At 40.0% G+C, this 19,046-nt stretch overlaps 1 long non-coding RNA gene across 1 annotated transcript; it reads left to right on the top strand.

The window, feature by feature from the left end:
- The first annotated feature begins 5,320 nt into the window (after positions 1-5,320).
- Positions 5,321-9,289, top strand: LOC124275075. Its single transcript, XR_006898198.1, has 2 exons — positions 5,321-7,757; positions 7,820-9,289. It is a non-coding gene; the product is annotated as an uncharacterized LOC124275075 (long non-coding RNA).
- Positions 9,290-19,046: the final 9,757 nt, after the last annotated feature.

The following is a 19,046-nucleotide window of genomic DNA, read 5'->3' as shown; positions in this document are numbered from 1 at the left end:
GCTATGCATCTCACTCGGCACAGAGTCCGGAGAATGACGTGTTTGGGAATGCTCCATTTGGGGGAAAGAGGACGCCCAGTTCCACAGCCACTGGCCCCTCCTCCTGCCCGGTGTCGCCTATAGGTGAGGACCAAATTGTGATAACCCCAGTGGATGCCCTGCCTGGTTCAGGGTATCAGGTCAGGACTGCTTTAGGGGGCAGCTCGGCAGCAAAGATTTCAGGAGTCCGAGAGATTGGGTCGCAAGAACTACCGCCTTCAAACACAGCTGAGGATCCTTTCGGGGCAGTTCCGTTCCATCGTGCTGTGAGCTCGCATTCTATCCGGAGAGACGAGCAGACGCAGTCCTCTAGTCCAGGGGGGCAGATGTTAGGCTATACAAGCATGTCCAAGTCTGCTGTGATGACCAGCACGCCCATGAAGGGTCAGCATACGGCCAGTTCCAGCAAGACCATTGGTCAGACCATCTCCTCCCCACACAGACAGAGACCTGACGACCTTTTCTTGGAGGATGATCAGGCTCTTGTCACAGACAGTGATTATCCTGCTATGTCAAAACATTCCAAAACCAAAGTCAAATCCAAGAAACCTAGTCGTGATATTGCAAGTGCAGCATTCTCAAACATGAGTTACAACGATGAAGATGATGAACTTGATATGGACTCACCGTCTCAGGAGCAGATGGGTTTTGCCCTGGATGGCAAGGGGCAGCCCACTTCTTCAAAGTCTGCACAGAATCTGCATGTAGCTAGTATTAGGCACCCAGCATTTGCGAAGGGTTCATCTCCCCAGCTGTTACAAATGCCTCCCTGGAAGCAATGAAAGTCTCGTCAGGTGGATTTGATCCTGGGACATGGCCACGGAAACAACGCAAGTTGCCCATCCCTGCTACAGCTGAGCCCTTTACCGTCAAGAAGAAATAAGTAATCTCAGTGCTAGATCTGTCAGGCGAAAAGAAAATGCTTGTGTTTCAAGAAAACGAGTTATCAAAAAACAACTATAGCGAACAAAAAGGTTAGAGGTCATGCATCTTTTGGGAGATATTTTTGAACTGTGGGCTCAGTCATCACTACAAAAAAAAAATCCCCCAATATATTCGTGATCTGTCAATTATTTTGTTCATTATATATGAGTTAATAGAATCAAATTATTTATCGTTCTGACCCATATCAATATTGATCTTATAGAGAAACACAAGTATTTATCTTTTGGGCCAAATGTACTGTGTTATTTATCTTTCAATTCTCTACGTACGTACACTTGCCATATGAGGTAGTCGGTTGTGCAGTATGTTATTTTCTCATTCTTGCTGCCTATCATGTGGTGTTGAATTTAGGTTGTGTATTACCCAGCTCTTTTGTGATCAATGTCTTAGTAATTGTGCTGAATGAGACATTTTGCTATGGTCAATAATAGCCTTTAGCCTTATAGCCTTTACACTGTTCATGGCATCAATTGTAACATTGTTATATCTGGTAGTGGAAGGAATAATTGATATTACCATGGCAACAACCTCATCTGTTTACGGGGTAAGTCCTGACTTACAGGGCCCTTGTCCACTAAGTGATCGTAGGACTAAGATAATAACTCCCACACTTTCACACAGACTATGATAGTCGTAGAGCTAAGATTGCTTTGTACACATGGACCCAGGTCCTCTGTCCACATGTAGCAGGGCGTAGAGTCATCCCATAGGAGACATCCTTACGCTTGTCAGAAGGCCTGTGGTTCGAATCCCAATATGGGAAATGTTGGCACCCAACTTGGTGTTGTGCACATTTATATGAAATTTGAGCAAAATAAGTCTCAGTACCCTGCTATGCGGCCCCACATGCCTTCTCTTGACAGGGGGGTATGTAGCAGAGCATGACGTTATCCCATAGGTGACATCCTTACCTTGTTAGCTTGCTGGGGGGGGGGTGTTTAACCTCTTTGGTCATGTGGGTAAGGTGTCCGACATCGGATCGAAAGGTCCGTGTTTCGAATCTTAGCATGGGACTTGGAAGTGTTATGACTGCTATACACAAAGTGACCGTACCTCAACAGTTGTCGTAAGTCTGTGTTAAAGTATGGGAGTTACGATCATCTTATCGCTATGGTCACGTCATGGACGTGAGACCTGAACTATTTATTATGTACTATTGTGATAGATTTAATATAATACAGGTATGAATAATATTTCACAGCTGTGATGTACTTAATGTTTTCACCCAAGATGTAGGATAAGTAGAGGTGCACGCTGGTGTTAGGTTTGACATCCAAAATTACTTGTTATGTTTAAGTATGGTTTAAAAGAACTGTTTCCTATCTTTATAGCTTTATTCCTGATTGTTGAACTAGGAATGTTTCAGCTGCATAAATGATTTATAAATGTTTTACTAATATTTTCAGATAGTTTATTTTCTGTTCTTTTTTGACTGTTCTTTAGAAATATATTTTGAACTTTTTGTGGAATTTTATTTACATGCTTGTCCTTGGGATACCGGTAATCAAGTGATATGTAGATCTATTTGCACACCAGAACACAAACATTTTGTACCATCAAACTGAGCAATTCGTGTGGATTGTGTTACAAATATTTGTCTTAGTTGTCTGAGTTGTTCTAGCATCCACCAATGTCAAGGTCGTTACTCAGTTGTCCTTCACAAACTTATCAAAATCCTGACTTCTTTTCGAGACATCTGCACAAACAGGTTATCACAATTAAGAACTTTCACATTAGACCTCACCTGTATGTGATTGTGTGGTCTTGACTCACTCAAACATTTCTGAAACAGCAAATCTTGTTTAGATAGTTAGACCATTCCTAAGGTTTGATAATCAGTGCCCCTTTCCACAAAGCAAACTTTGCGCAACAACTACCATAAGCCTATGTTACAGTATGAGGGTAAGAGTCACCTTTGTGCTTGGATTGCTTTGTGGAACAGGCCCAGATTGGCAGTACGCATAACGATTCTGAACCTGTACCTGATTATATGTGAACAGGATTGTGGAAGAATGTTAAGACTTCATCCTGTGTGTAATTGAGACATGTTGATGGCTTCATCTATTCCATTGTCTCATCTTCAAAACTTTTGTTATCTTGGTATGAGCTCATAAAGGCTACACACTACTAAGGAATGGAGAAAACCATATTTCCTCTAATAAGGCGCTTATTTTTTCAACAGACTTCCCGACCCAGTGCTTATTAGAGTCCTGGCGCTATTGGAGACCCGGCACTTATTGCACTTACTGGTTGTACCGTAATTAATTGTTAGTGAGCATTATGTCAAATCAGTTTTTGTATCCAGGGAGAATACATTCATAAAAAACGTACCTGGCGTTTTTTAGAGACACTGCGCTTATTAGAGGTCTGACGCTTATTTCTTAAACTGCTGATTTACCCCCAGCACTTTTAGAGGCCTGGTGCTTATTAGAGGAAATATGGTGTGTTCCATGTATAGTGTTTTCTGAAAGGACTCAATTCGCTTGATCTTCACAATATGACCGCACCCATATTGTGTGTACCAGGAGTCAGTTTGCTTAATCAACCTTTGGGCAATGAGCTTCAGCTATATTCTCAAATCTCGAATCAAGTGGTCTTGTAAGCTAGACTAGTGTGATATGTAAAGTTACTACATTTGGAAGAAAGGTTCTAGTCCTTTACATTACACTGTTTAGTAACCAGGGACTAGTTGCCATGGCATGGTTGCACCATGTGTTACCATGGTTGCACCAAGTGTGGGTGAAGTGTGGATCTGGAAGCCAAGGGGTCTTGCTGTGTGCTGATATGACTGTTATGCACCTCTGCCTAGATGAAGGATGATCTGTTTTAGGGTAGTTTGTTGTGTTTGGCTGTAGAAATCCCGTACTACATCTGCTGCTCCGGAGGCCAGCGTTGTTGAGTTTGTGAACAAGTGGTAAAGTTTTGTTGCTTCCAGCAGAATCAGGTGATGGCCTGACTACTGCTTGGTGTTGACATGATCTGCATAAACCTCACTAACGACTTCCTTGTCTGGTGTTGACAGTTGTGATACATACTAATTGTTATGGAAGGAAAGTAGTGAATAAACAAAGAGGAACCATAAATATGTCTGCTCCCGTTTGACAGTTCCTGACTTGTTCATGATCTGAATAGGGATGGCTTTGATATCTTGTCCTCAACACAGCATGTGTTACCATGTTGTCCATAGTTACCTAGACAACATAGTTACCTTGACAACATAACAAATGTACAATCAACAAATCAAGTGTGATAATGACTAAACTTCCTGTGAGCAGGTATCAAACAGAAGTGCTAAATCTTCCAACACCTCTTGACCTTAGTACCATCCTCAAGGTCAGTCTCAGGCTTAAACTGCCTGATAATCAAATTTCATTGAATCTTTAGAACTCAGAACAATAACTTTTTGTGAAACTTTCCATAAGACAAAAAGAAATTAGTGCAAGAAAATGGCCAATGCTCATGTTTTCCTCAAGCGATACATTGTCTGGATGATTTATTGCAAGAAATTCATTCTGGGGCAATCCTGTTCCAGATCGAGGGGTAAAATATAGACTACTTTCATGTTTTTGAGCAGAAAGACAATGTTTGATTATATTTTCCTTTGTTAGTTTGACAGAACTGCACAAGACAACACTGCATGTAAATACTTACAATACTCTTTGGCAAGTTGCATAGAATGGCATTAGAAAATGCTTTATTATTTTCAGTATTGTTTGTTACAAGACCCTGTATTGCCACAGATCAGAACTGCATTCTCCACTACATGTAATGAACAAGTAGCTCACTTTTCCAGTGCATCTTCAGACATCTTCCTGTGACGTCACTGTTTTAACAGGTGTTTAACCAGACTGTGTGTGCTAGGACACTGTGGGTTGGAGTCCATATGTGACAGGACACTGTTGGCTTGACGAGTTTATAAGCTCTTGTCTTTGCTGACCGCATAGTGATATCTAGGTACATAGTGAGACCTTCAAACGTTTGCTCTTTACCAGCGGCAGGAGTAATTTGTGTCGGGCCATCCAGTTTATTGTGGGGAATTTTAAAAAATAAAACAAAAGCAGTATCCAAAATGCTTGAAAAAATCATTTCTCCTCAGGTCATTAAAATATATTGTTCGCTTAGGATACAAAATGTTCTGAAAAATATCATGTTGAGGGTACAAACAAATAGGTCAGATTTTCTTTTACTAAAAAAAAAATATGTCTTGATGCACTCTGTAATATAAATGTACTACACAAAGGAGTTTAAGACCATTTGATTCTTGTTTATTACAATAGTAATGTGTCAGACAGATTAGCTATAGTGAACGGATGGAATCAGGTGTTCTTTTTCTCTTTGGATCTTTGCTCAGTATAAGAAAACTTACCCTGAACATTTACTGGTTGATCCCACACTCACTAACAGAGCTTGTGATTGAAGATCATGTAGTATTTTCCTAGGTGCTTCTTGATGCTGCCTTTGAAACAGTGATTGTACTTGACCTTGTGTCTGAAGGTCATTGAGGTCAGATAGTGATGGAGTTGTCAGAATGTTCTTTGAGGGAGGTAATAGCTTGCCTGCCTCATCTGCCTGTCGCTATGTTTGTTCAGATTTATCAACTTTGTGGTATTTAGAATAACTGAACAGTTTATTATGATAATAAATTGTATTGTTGACATGTCTTGGATTGCTATCATGTCTTCCCTGATAATGGCAACACGGCTGATCTGGTTTGTGGAACATGCATTTTAAGTTTATGTTTTGAGGAAGTATGCTGTGTGTGTGTATCTTGCTATTTGTAATGTTGGCCCACAATATTCATCAAAATATAATCTGCAAATCACCCTGATCAATGTCCAACACTGGGCCCATTCCTGGAAGGGAAGGGAGCAGAAGTCAGTGTTGAAGTATGTGATCATCTTATCTTTGTGATGGCTTGGTGGAACTGGGCATTGATCTTCTTCTCATTTCGGTTCGCACCTATGGGCACTATTTTAACATGAGCCTCCATTATGTTTTAACTTGGTTTTTAAGCATATTTTTAGTAGGAATCATCAACTTGAGAAGTGTCAATGGAATATGGAGCTGTTCCCTTGTAACAATTTGATAATGCAGACATGATGCTATATAATCATCATTGAGCTGAGCTGAAGGTCTGTAGTGCTGAAACTCAATATTGCGGAGTTGCTTCCCTTGACAATGCCTGGAGCCATTCCTATGTGTTTCATTATAATGTTCTGCAGTTTCTCCAATGATGACTGATGGGATTTTAAACCAAATATGTTCATGTTTACATTCATCCATGGCATTTGTTCTTCCTGATTTTCATGTGGCTGTCTTTAGTAAGACTTTATTTTATCACACAATCAAACTGATAATGATGATATCAAATCATCCCCATCTGGCTAGAGGCAGGAATTGAAATAGCTGGACATTTTTTATGTGATTTTATCCTGGATTAAAACTGGTCCGTGTCAATCTATGCTTGTAAGAGGTGATTAAAATGAATTAGGGTGTCAGGTTTGGTGATGTGGTTGATTGCATGTTGTTGCATTGTGGCATGCTCATTGTATCAACCACTGGTTTGTCTGGCCCAGATTTGTATACTTCCAGGTAGACTTGATTATAAAACTCAAAAGGAGTGAAGGATCACCATATGTGAATCTGTCATGCCACGACAGAGATGAACAATATTAAGAATCAGTTTGCCTTAACTTTGGTTGAGTAGTATAGATGGAGTAATGCTGACTGTGGCTCTCACTCTCACTCTCACTCACTCTCTCTCACTCACACACACACACACACACACACACACACACACTCACTCACTCACTCACTCACTTAGGGATCAGCTTTATGTTCTGGCCATTTGTTATTGTCTTGTAGATGTTCCCAAGTTAAAAGGAAATGTAGACATCCATGATCATAATTATGTTTCGTACCTCTGAGAAAAGTTGCCTTAAGGGCATTTCCAGTTACTATCCTAAATTCAATTTTTACAATATTATTTTTCTCTATTCAAAATTCAAAATGCCACCATAGGGAATTATAGAGTCATCCACAGGTTGTAGCCATGCTCATAGTATGACATAACATTTGTAAAAGTGTGAAGTAATGGCTAGATTAGAAATTGCTGTCAGAAGAGAATTGGTGTGGGGGTGTGAATGGCTACTTGTAGATGTTTGAGCTATGCTGGTGTGAGTGTGACCACTGTAGCAGAATATTAGCTCCCTGACTGTGTAAAATGTCATCTTAAACTTTGGGGTGTTGAGTGAACTTCTCACACCATGTAGCATACAGAATGCATAGTGTAACCATCCTGTCATCCCCTGTATCATACACCCACAGTCTGTGTCTTTTAGTGAGGATAGGAAAGTTTGTCAAGGTCGTGTTCAGGGGACAAAAGGTCATTGTGAGAAACTGCCACAGTAAACATTTACCCAAAGTCAGGTAGTGAAGGCGAAGGACTCTGTCCCACGCCCTGCTCGGACCTAGATAATGATAAGCTTGGGACACTTGTTTCTGTGACATTAAGTGTAAGGTTGAGGTCTGACAGTAGTATAGACAATGAGAACATCAGTGGGACATCATTTGGTGTTCTGCTAAATTTGTCCTGTGTTTGTGGGGGCTGTTGGAGCAGACGTGAGGTGAAAACGCTTAATAATGGGGGGTGGTCCCATTCTCTTCTGTCTGTACTACTTCTGACAGTGTTGGCTGTAGATACACGTGATGATTTTAGAGGTGAGCAAGATACACTAGGTCCAGAACTCCAGCTTATACCATCCTGAGTTAAGGTGAAATTGGGTTTAACGTCGTGCTTGAGAATATTTCGCTCATATGACGACCCTGAGTTAAGTCACAGTAACACAGTAGATGGGCAACGTAGTGTGCCACCAGTGCATCAACCATAGCTGTTTGGGGCAACGTAGAGTGACAACAGTAGCTGTAACGGATCATTCCAGGTTGTATTCCTCCACCATCTCAGGACCGTTCCTAGCATGTCTAAAACATGGTTGTAATATTTATTTGCCAGAATGGTTGCTGTTGGATGAATGATGTGAATCTGGTTGTCATGGTTTTTCTTGCATTGTTTTTAACCTGTGTAATGTATAATTTATTCACCTGTTTTATCTGCGCACTGCACGGTTAATTTGCTGTAGCTATCACTCGGAACATATGTTAGCATAAGCATGGTCCTCATACAGCTAGTAAAGACAAACTATATAAAGGTATGGTGTGGTCTGTGATTTCACAATTCATTGACTTGTCTTTTGACTTGCACTTGATAGTTTGTGACTCGTAGAAAACTGGACATAGACATTTATCAGTCATCTTAAGACTGGCTTTGTGATGGGTCCTGGGGTAGGGTTAGGGGGCTGTTTTCTCTTCTTGATCTTTTTCCAGAAATACTGTGAAAAAAAACCCCAACATTACTTGCATTTTGTCCAGCTCACCTTTCAGACATTTTTCTTGTTTTGTTCAACCATTGACCTGTCTCTTGTCTCAAATATACTACTCAGAATTAGTGGCATGATCATGACATGACAGTAACTACAGAAATGTGAAAATAAGATGAGTGTTTGTTAAATTTTCAGCATTTTCTATATATTCAACATTTTGTAAGGATCACACCTTTAACTGAAGATGGCTATTTTAGTCTTAACCAAAAGTGATGGATGTTTAATTGTCATTTCTTTAAAATGCTGCATTGATGTCCAAAATATAATTAGCCAGTTTATATAATTAATCAGGAATATACTTCCTTCACATATCTGCTTTGTAAGAGGCGACTAACGGGATCGGGTGGTCAGGCTCTCTGGCTTCGTTGACACATGTCATCTGTTCCCAATTGAGCAAATCTATGCTCATGATGTTGATCACTGGATTGTCTGGTCCAGACTCGATTATTTACAGACCGCCGCCATATAGCTGGAATATTGCTGAGTGCGGCATAAAACTCAACTCACTCACTCATATGTCTACTGTAGCAAAAAGAAAAGAACTTGAACTCATGACAAGAAGTACAAAGAGAAAGTTCAGCAAGAATCCCTGACCTTGTGCAGGCACAGTGTTATCTTTGGTTGTTTCTTCCAACTCCTTTCGTTGTTTTGAAGATATTTTCTGTGAATGGAATTTAATTATCTAGCGTTGGTGTCAAGCAGTATTTTGTTCAAAGCAGATGAGGTTTGTTTCACTATATGCAAACATAATAAATACATGTGCCATTGTTTACCATGTGCTTCTGACCTGCAGAAGCTGTGGGTATGATCTATGGTATGTATGTACCAGATGTCTTCATGCGCTACTCAAGAGAACTTAAAGTATACGAGGGTTTGTTTTCATTTTTTAAATATACATAAGGCCAGACCAATTTTATTTCTTGTTGTACGGATCCACTGGTCATATTTTTTCAAGAATAAGAAAAAAAATAAAAATTCATTTTCCCGCTCAAAAATAAAATCCTTATATTTTTATTGGCAAAAATGTAAACTTACAAGAAAACTTCTTTTAGATTGTTTTGGCCCCATATACACTTCATAAATTGCGAATGTGGGGTAGCCTAGTGGTTAAAGCGTTAGCTTTCATTGAAGACCGGGTTGAATAAACATGGGTACAATGTGTGAAGCCCATTTCTGGTGTCCCTTGCCATGATGTTGCTGGAATTTTGCTAAAAGCGTAAAACCAAAATATGAGTCAGACAGTCATAAATTGCCAAAAGTAAAATACTTTTAGTATTTAGAAGGAATATTACTTTGACTGATCATTTTATTTTTACTTTTATTTTCCCTCCTGCCCTTAGGTTTTCTGAGGACAAAAATCCGTAAAACAAGAAGTAAAATTGGTCTGGCCTAAATACAGTTACTCTGTCAAGGTCATGATTCACTGTGGCCATATGAAGAAGTTCAGCATTCTTTAACTTCTCTTGAGTAGCATACATTATACTGTAATATACCCGGTACATTATACTGTAACATACCCGGTACATTATACTGTAACATACCCGGTACATTATACTGTAACATACCCGGTACATTATACTGTAACATACCCGGTACATTATACTGTAACATACCCGGTACATTATACTGTAACATACCCGGTACATTATACTGTAACATACCCGGTACATGATTCTGTAGTTGTGCTGTTTGGAAGTGGCACTACTGACTGCATAAGACTGATGTAGGAAATGTACTGCATATTTAAGCCTAATTCTGATGTCATGGCTTCAAAAGGGAGCGGGATTTGGGGTTGGGTTTTAGGGTTGTTCCACAGAGAAAGTATGAATGGTCACCAGATATATGTTTCTAGGGGAGGGTCATGAATGATAATAAACATATTTTAGGAGGGTCATTAAAAAGATGGGCATTTTATACCAAAAAGATAAATTCCATGTTCATTTGTCTTTTCTGGGATGGTCTTTAAATAAATGTACATGGGTCCTTCAAAGGTATGCCATGCATAAGAAAGGGATGGTTTTGGGGGGTTTATTTTCATTTCTTTCTTTATTTTCAGTGCTTTTTTTTATTATTTTCATAACTCTCTGCAAACACACATACACTCTAAAATAGTTGAACTGACCCTAAGGTTGAAAGGAATGCCAACATAGTGTACACTGGTGAAGCCTAGAATGTTGAGTTGTTGATCTGATCATGCTTGTTTTCCCCGTGATTGCTAACACGGAGAGTATATATCCAGATGCATTTACAAATGAATCGGCCATGGTGAATGGGATTAATGTTTATACTTCTTGTTCGACTGTTGTTATATAGCAATGAGCCGCAATGATTATCTACAGTCTACTGAGACTGTTGTGTGGATTATGTACAGCTGCAGTTTCCTAGGACTGTTCTTGGATTGAGGCTGTGGTGAGATGGGGCTGAAGTAACGGTGACAGTGGTTGTGTTCCGTTTAACACGACTTGCTCGCTGCAGTGATGCGGTCTTCACACAAGCTGTCTAGCTTCTTATACTGATCATGTTTTCTAGACATGTGGAATGTGACTGTTGCCATGGGAACACAGAGTCTCGATAAAATCAGATCTTAGTGCTTATTGTTGCTGCACTTAGATGTGAGATCAGCATCACATATCAGGCCAGAACAGCCTTGCATCCAACCAACCAGAGGGTCACTATCAACATGGCACAAATATAATTCAGACTGTGTTTTGTAATCTTTGTCACAGAGAAGGTTAACACACAGCATTCTGATTTTATGTGTGGTATTTGTTTAGCTGTAGCGAGCACAGAGATCTGATTTGACAGAGATGCGCCAGGGTTTCCAGGCAAAACCAGTTACTCTGTCTTTCTTTTGCTTCTTTTTTTTTGATACACACGACCAACCAAACACAATGATGAGCTAAAGTTATCGGTATGAATAGGGGATCTCCTGTTTATCAGGATGGGGGCCATTTGCACAAAGTTCCCTTAGGACTATGACTCGTAAATCTATGTTAAATGAAGTGAGTTGTAACATGATGATCCCTTTGTGCAAGTGGGCCCAGACCAACTAATTCTGTTACAAGCCTGTCCGGCATCTCCTGCACCCTGATCAGGAAACTTCAGTGGTGTATATTTGCCTCGAGATTAGAGCAATCAGTGATACGCTTCTCAGCTCCTAGATCAATGACTGAGAAAGGAGCACTGTTCTTTTGGTGTTATCTTCTGCAGTGGATTATGTCATCAGATCTGTTGTTTACATCAAAGGTGATTATTGTATATTATATGTGATTGACTAATCAGAATCAAGTATATCCCGCGTTGATTTAAAGTTTCTGTCTTGTCATGCCTATGCTGTGATTTCAGTGTTTTCTATCTCTTTCCTCCTTTCTATATTCTTCCTTTCTTCACTCCACATCTGACAAAATTTGATGCGGTTTGAATTCATAAAACAATACAATTTTCTGTGTAAGCTTTAAGTTAAGCTAAGAGCTAAGATTTACAAGTTGAGTCCCACTGGGAGTTCAGGAACACAGAAGATGGAATTATTTTCAACTTCATTTTGCAGTGTTAATTTATACATAAACATCATGGTGTCCTTGACATTAAACCAATGTTGAAAGGTTTAGAGGTCCCTAAATTCAAATACCTTAGAAAATTATAAATCCTCTAGCAGACTACTCCCAGTGAATGAAATATTTGACTTAATAAAAAATAAATCAACATCATTCCTTTTCACAGTTTCAATATATACTACTTAAACATCATAACAATTGAAAGGGTTTGTATTGCAATACCCATCAGCTGTGACTGTATAACTACAATTGTATGAAAGAATCAGGGTTTTTTCTTTAACTTAGGGTAAAATTACAATAATGTGAAGGAATCAGGTGTTCTTTTGAGTAGTATATACTGCAACATTGTTAGTAGTATATTTCTATTGGCTTGCTGATAGTCTCAGCTAGGATCTATCCAACTAGTGACTAGTCTGGTTGTCATGTTGCTGAAACAGCCTTCCTGCTCTGCAGACAGTTGTTATGAGGGAAAGAATGTGAGTGCCAGGCGGTGTGATTGTCGATGGTTGTCTGCGAGTGTTGCTACTCTTGTCAACATGTGTATCATGTTATTGCGAGTCTAGCTGTACTTAACAGCTATAATAAAGAAATCCCAAATACTTTGTGAGTCTTGTGTTTCTCCTGGAACTACATGGAAAATATAGTTTGTCTGAACAACAAGAGACTATCGTCTACACCAAAGGCTGGTGCTATCCAACATTCTCAGTGCCAAAACATGGTGCGCCACAACATGGCACTCAACATCTCGGTGCCAGAACATGGTGCTCCACAACATCTCAGTGCCAGAACATGGTTATGTACAATATTTGCTGTGCCAGAACATGGCATTCAACATCTCAGTGCCAGAACATGGTGATGTACAATATTTGCTGTGCCAGAACATGGCACTCAACATCTCAGTGCCAGAAGATGGTGATGTACAATATTTGCTGTGCCAGAACATGGCACTCAACATCTCGCTGCCAGAACATGGTTATGTACAATATTTGCTGTGCCAGAACATGGCACTCAACATCTCAGTGCCAGAACATGGTGATGTACAATATTTGCTGTGCCAGAACATGGCACTCAACATCTCGGTGCCAGAACATGGTGCTCCACAACATCTCAGTGCCAGAACATGGTTATGTACAATATTTGCTGTGCCAGAACATGGCACTCAACATCTCAGTGCCAGAACATGGTGCTCCACAACATCTCAGTGCCAGAACATGGTTATGTACAATATTTGCTGTGCCAGAACATGGCACTCAACATCTCAGTGCCAGAACATGGTGATGTACAATATTTGCTGTGCCAGAACATGGCACTCAACATCTCGGTGCCAGAACATGGTGCTCCACAACATCTCAGTGCCAGAACATGGTTATGTACAATATTTGCTGTGCCAGAACATGGCACTCAACATCTCGGTGCCAGAAAATGGTTATGTACAATATTTGCTGTGCCAGAACATGGCACTCAACATCTCGGTGCCAGAACATGGTTCTCCACAACATCTCAGAGCCAGAACATGGCGCTCCACAACAGGGCGATGTACAACATCTCAGTGCCAGAACATGGTTATGTACAATATTCTCAGAGCCAGAACATGGCGCTCCACAACATGGCGATGTACAACACCTCGGTGCCAGAAAATGGTGATGTACAATATTCTCAGAGCCAGAACATGGCGATGTACAACATCTCAGTGCCAGAACATGGTTATGTACAATTTTCTCAGAGCCAGAACATGGCGCTCCACAACATGGCGATGTACAACATCTCAGTGCCAGAACATGGTTATGTACAATATTCTCAGAGCCAGAACATGGCGCTCCACAACATGGCGATGTACAACATCTCAGTGCCAGAACATGGTTATGTACAATATTCTCAGAGCCAGAACATGGCGCTCCACAACATGGCGATGTACAACATCTCAGTGCCAGAACATGGTTATGTACAATATTCTCAGAGCCAGAACATGGCGCTCCACAACATCTCATGGCGAAAATGTACAACATCTCAGTGCCAGAACATGGTTATGTACAATATTCTCAGTGCCAGAACATGTACAATATTCCACAACATGGTGATGTACAACATCTCAGTGCCAGAACATGGTTATGTACAACATCTCAGTGCCAGAACATGGCACTTCATTGCATTCTTCTGGAGAATATTATCTACAGCAGAATTGTACACTTGGTCAGTATGTGACTCTCTGAAAACTTATTAATTAAAGGGAACATACATACTGTATTATGATAATACAACATTACTGCAAGCATACACAAAACAATTGCCTTGAAGCCAAAATCTCGGTGCACATACAAAATGGCGAATTGTGGGTACAATAGATAGGGACAATTTCTCAACTATGGTACAAGTACCTACTGTCAAATTGTTGCAATGACCGCAGCATGGCAACCCTAAATACCAAAACACATTAAAATATGGTACTTGTTGGTCCCTGCCTGGCGCTCGGCATTAATGGGTACAACAAGGACTGGTCGGCTCGGAGTCAGTATAATGTGTCTGAGTGGGGTATTCATGCTTCACTGCGGCATGGTATCTTAGTGGGCTAGCACTATAAAAGCAGCTTAAGTCTGGGCTAGTACAAGCAGCCACACATACACATACACACGCATGCAGGTCGTCATATGAGCGAAATATTCTCAAGCACGACATTAAACCCAATTTCACCCCACCTCACCTAAAATCACCAAGATCAAGACAAGACCGTCTCATTACTTTAATATTGGCTAATCCAAATCTGCTCCTGTCATCAAACAAGCATTTGGTACTACTAGTATTTAAAATCTACCATTACACGCCTGCTTTGTGCAGCATGGCCATCACAAACCAAACTGGGGACAGTAGTATCATGGTATTGGTCACTACCACATATTACATGCAAACTGATTTCTTATTTTTAATGGACTGGACAGCAATGTGATCAATTTACTGGTATTATTTTTAGTATTGTTTGTTGTATAATGCAGAGCTCAGCTGTATTCCAGCTATATGGCGATGGTCTGTTTAATAATCGAGTCTAGACCGGACAAGTGTGACCGAAGTTAATCAACAGTATGTCGTCATGGAGTCTTGCATGCATCATCCAACATGGTGGACACACAAGATACTGATCAACATGCCCCAGATCATTTGTACAGACATTTATTGTCATTACACCTTCACTATAATGTGGTGAAGTGAGTTTAGTTTTATGCCGAACTCGGCAATATTCCGCTATATGGCGGCAGTCTGTAATAATCGAGTCTGGACCAGACAATCCAGTGATCAACACTATGGGCATTGATTTGTGCAATGGGAAACCGATGACATGTGTCAACCAAGTTAGCGAGCCTGACCACCCGGTCCCGATAGTCGCCTCTTACGGGTTACTGAAGATCAATATTCTAACCCAGACCTTCACGGGTTCCAATATGGTGGACACTCCAGATACTGATCAACATGCCCCAGGTCAATTGTACAGACATTAATTGTCATTACACCTTCACTATAATTTCATCGTTCTCACTTAGTTCCCTCCCTAATAACCCGTGAAGATCCGGGTTAGAATTGGTTTTCGGCAACCCATGCTTTTCTTAAGAGGCGACTAACAATATCTGGTGGTCAGACTCGCTGACTTAGTTGACATGTCGTCATATCCGAGTTACCTAGAATGATGCTCATGCTGTAATTGTCTGGTCCAGACTCGATTATTTGCAGACCACTGTTGCCATATAGCTGGAATATTGCTGAGTGCAGTGTTAAGCAACAAGCAATCCCTCTACCAATTATTGAATGCTATAGAGGGCAAGAAGATGGCACTCTACAACATTCTGAACAAAAGTATTTTCTGCTATCTAACACAGTGGCTGGTTGGAATGTGGTACTTTGCCATATTTCCCAGCAGGTGAAGAAATCATCCTCCAGATTCTGATGCCAGCTGAATCTGAAAACTCTTTCCTTCCACAGCGATTTGAATGAAATTCCGTTCATGTGTCCTCAACAGATCATAGAATTCATCATTTACATTAAACATTAAAAGAAAAATATCAACATATTTTAAATGTTTAAAGCATTAACAGAATGAGAAAAAATACATAATTATGCATATTATACAACAAATGGTAATGAAATTAATTATGCATGAAAACTTCAAACCACACAATCATCTACAGCGTGAATGGCCAGTCTCGCTTGCATGCTGGTTTAATAAAGCTGCAGACTCACTGCCTTACCTATTAATACCCACTCAGTTTGGTTTACACAATCAATAATCCAGGTCACCAGAAATTGGTATCACATCTTATACTCAGTCAGGAAACAGACCCAGAAATTAAGCATGATGACTATTGCTTTTACCACTTGTACCACCATCACACCCAGTAGACTTTAAACTAGTATTATACTATGGTATTAACCAAATTATATACAACATGCACACTGGTTATTTCATGTCCAGCTTAGTTACAAAAGGACAATTTTCAAATCCAAACTATCACTGGAAGAAGGTGCCATCCATATCCCTCACCAACCTTGCAAGTTACATGTGTAAAGAAATAAGTTTCATGTTTTGGATATCAGATTGAATTATTATAATGTTCACCTTTTGCTTTTACTTTTCAAATCGAAACCCTTCTTCTTTTTTTCCATTACACTTTATAACTTACAGGATAGATAAGACTTGGTGCTTATTTACTGCATAGAAGTTAATTTTGACAGTGATTCAATCTTCTCATGGTGTATCATGCAACAGACTGCCGTGGTCTAGTAGAAAGACAGGAAGGTTAGTTGTTTAATGCATGGCTGTGGCACTTGATGTTGACCAATCAGGTGCTGGGTACTGTGGAATATATCCAGCATTGGTTGTGTCAGTAGTATATTTGTGTTGCGCTGTATAATGGTTTCTCAGTGAACTCACACAATGAAACCGCCATTAGTTTCTAATAGTACGTGCATGGCCATCTGAACATATGCACATACTGGGCAGTTACCCAGGGGACCCATGAACATACAGGCCCCATGCTAATGTATGTTGGGACTTGCTGTCAACAAGTAAGTAGATACTTTATTGCACTGCTTTGCCCTGAGGGACTATGATGCTGTTATTACAGCCCTGAGTACATGCAACCATGCAACCATGCAAGCACACACATATGTTCCTATATAGTATATACTTACTTAGGGACCGTTAATAATTTATGGTTAATTGATGCGATGGTGCGTGCATGTGTGTGTGTGTGTGTCAAGGCGTCGCGTCGCGTGCGTCGCGCGTCGCATAGCGTCGTGCGTGTGATTTTAAGGGGTCACCCATTTTGTTCTGGGGAGGTAGGGGATCAGCAATTTTCGTACACATGTTGTTTTTTGGGGGGTTCAGCAATTTTGTACATAAAAATATTTTTAAATTATGCTTTAAAAATATGGAAAGGAGGAGGAGGGTGTCATTGACTTTGTACATGACATGTGTGTGTGTGTGTGTGGGGGGTGTCACTTACTTTGTACATAAACTTTAGGGGGGTCATTCACATTGTACATGCTTCTCCATAAAAATCATCATCACCCCCCAGCCATAAATTATGAACTATCCCTTATGTTCAATAATCTCGGAATGCAACTTTACCCTCATTTCACCTTATCCAATTTCTGGTGTCCCCAGGCGTGATATTGCTGGAATACTGCGTCATGAGACTATACTCACTCACCCTGACCCCAAAATCCATCACTCCTTACAAATGCTGAAATACTGCAGAAGGCAGAAAACTGTCTCATTCATTCACTCACTCACTCCCTAAAACCCACCACTCTTTCTTAAAACGACTGAAATAATGCAGAAGACAGAAAACTGTCACATTCACTAACCAAAACTCCATCACAGTACTCTATCAAAACTCCATCACAGTACTCTATCAAAACTCCATCACAGTACTCTATCAAAACTCCATCACAGTACTCTATCAAAACTCCATCACAGTACTCTATCAAAACTCCATCACAGTACTCTATCAAAACTACTCTAATACTGCAGATAGAAGGAAACTGTCTGTCTCACTCACTCACTCCCTAAAATCCATCACTCCTTAAAGCTACTGAAACACTGCAGAATGCCGGGAAAATATCGCACTTACCCAACATCCATAACTCTTTCTTAAAATTACTGACATACTGCAGACAGCAAAAAACTGCCTCACTCACTAACCCAAAATCCAACACTCTACTCTACTAACACTACTGAAACACTGCAGATGGCAAAAAATGTCTGTCTCACTCACTCACTCACTCACTCCCTAAAATCCATCACTCCCTAAAGCTACTGAAACACTGCAGAATGCTGGGAAAATATCGCACACACCCAACATTCATAACTCTTTCTTAAAATTACTGAAATACTGCAGACAGCAAAAAACTGCCTCACTCACTAACCCAAAATCCAACACTCTACTCTACTAACACTACTGAAACACTGCAGATGGCAAAAAGATGTCTGTCTCACTCACTCCAGGCAATATGATGTTATCAATGCATCCTTGATCATCCAGTACAGATATCTGTTTTGTAAAGATAAATAGAACCAATTCACTATCATTCCATTAGTTTGAGTCTTGATTCTAAGTGATGCAAGTTTTCCAAAAATGGCAGTGGAGTCACCTAGAATCCAGCGAAAGACAAACTCTGAGGAAAGTTACTTATTATGAATATGACAAGTGAGCCAAGTGAATTTATCTAAATAGTATGGAGATATTTAATGCATTGAACAATCAAGGACGCTATCAATTTGACTAAGGGAGCAAGCATTTTATTTTCAGGAGGTGAGCTGAGAATTTGGTTTGTGGCCATATTTCTTTCAACATGGGCACTCAAATATTTTGTCCATATTGTAAACAGATGTTCAATTTGTACTTAGGCCAGACCAATTTTATTTCTTGTTTTACAGATTTTTGTACTCAGAAAACCTAAAGGCAGGAGGGAAAAAATAAAAAAATAAAAAATCATCAGTCAAAGTGATATTCCTTTTAAATACTAAAAGCATCTTTCTTTTGGCAATTTATGAAGTGTATACGAGGCAATAAAAACAATC

Source organism: Haliotis rubra, unplaced genomic scaffold, assembly GCF_003918875.1.
Source record: "Haliotis rubra isolate DU_JTF1 unplaced genomic scaffold, ASM391887v1 Scf198, whole genome shotgun sequence".
Lineage (NCBI taxonomy): Eukaryota > Metazoa > Mollusca > Gastropoda > Lepetellida > Haliotidae > Haliotis > Haliotis rubra.
This window is presented reverse-complemented; position numbering and strand designations above follow the sequence as displayed.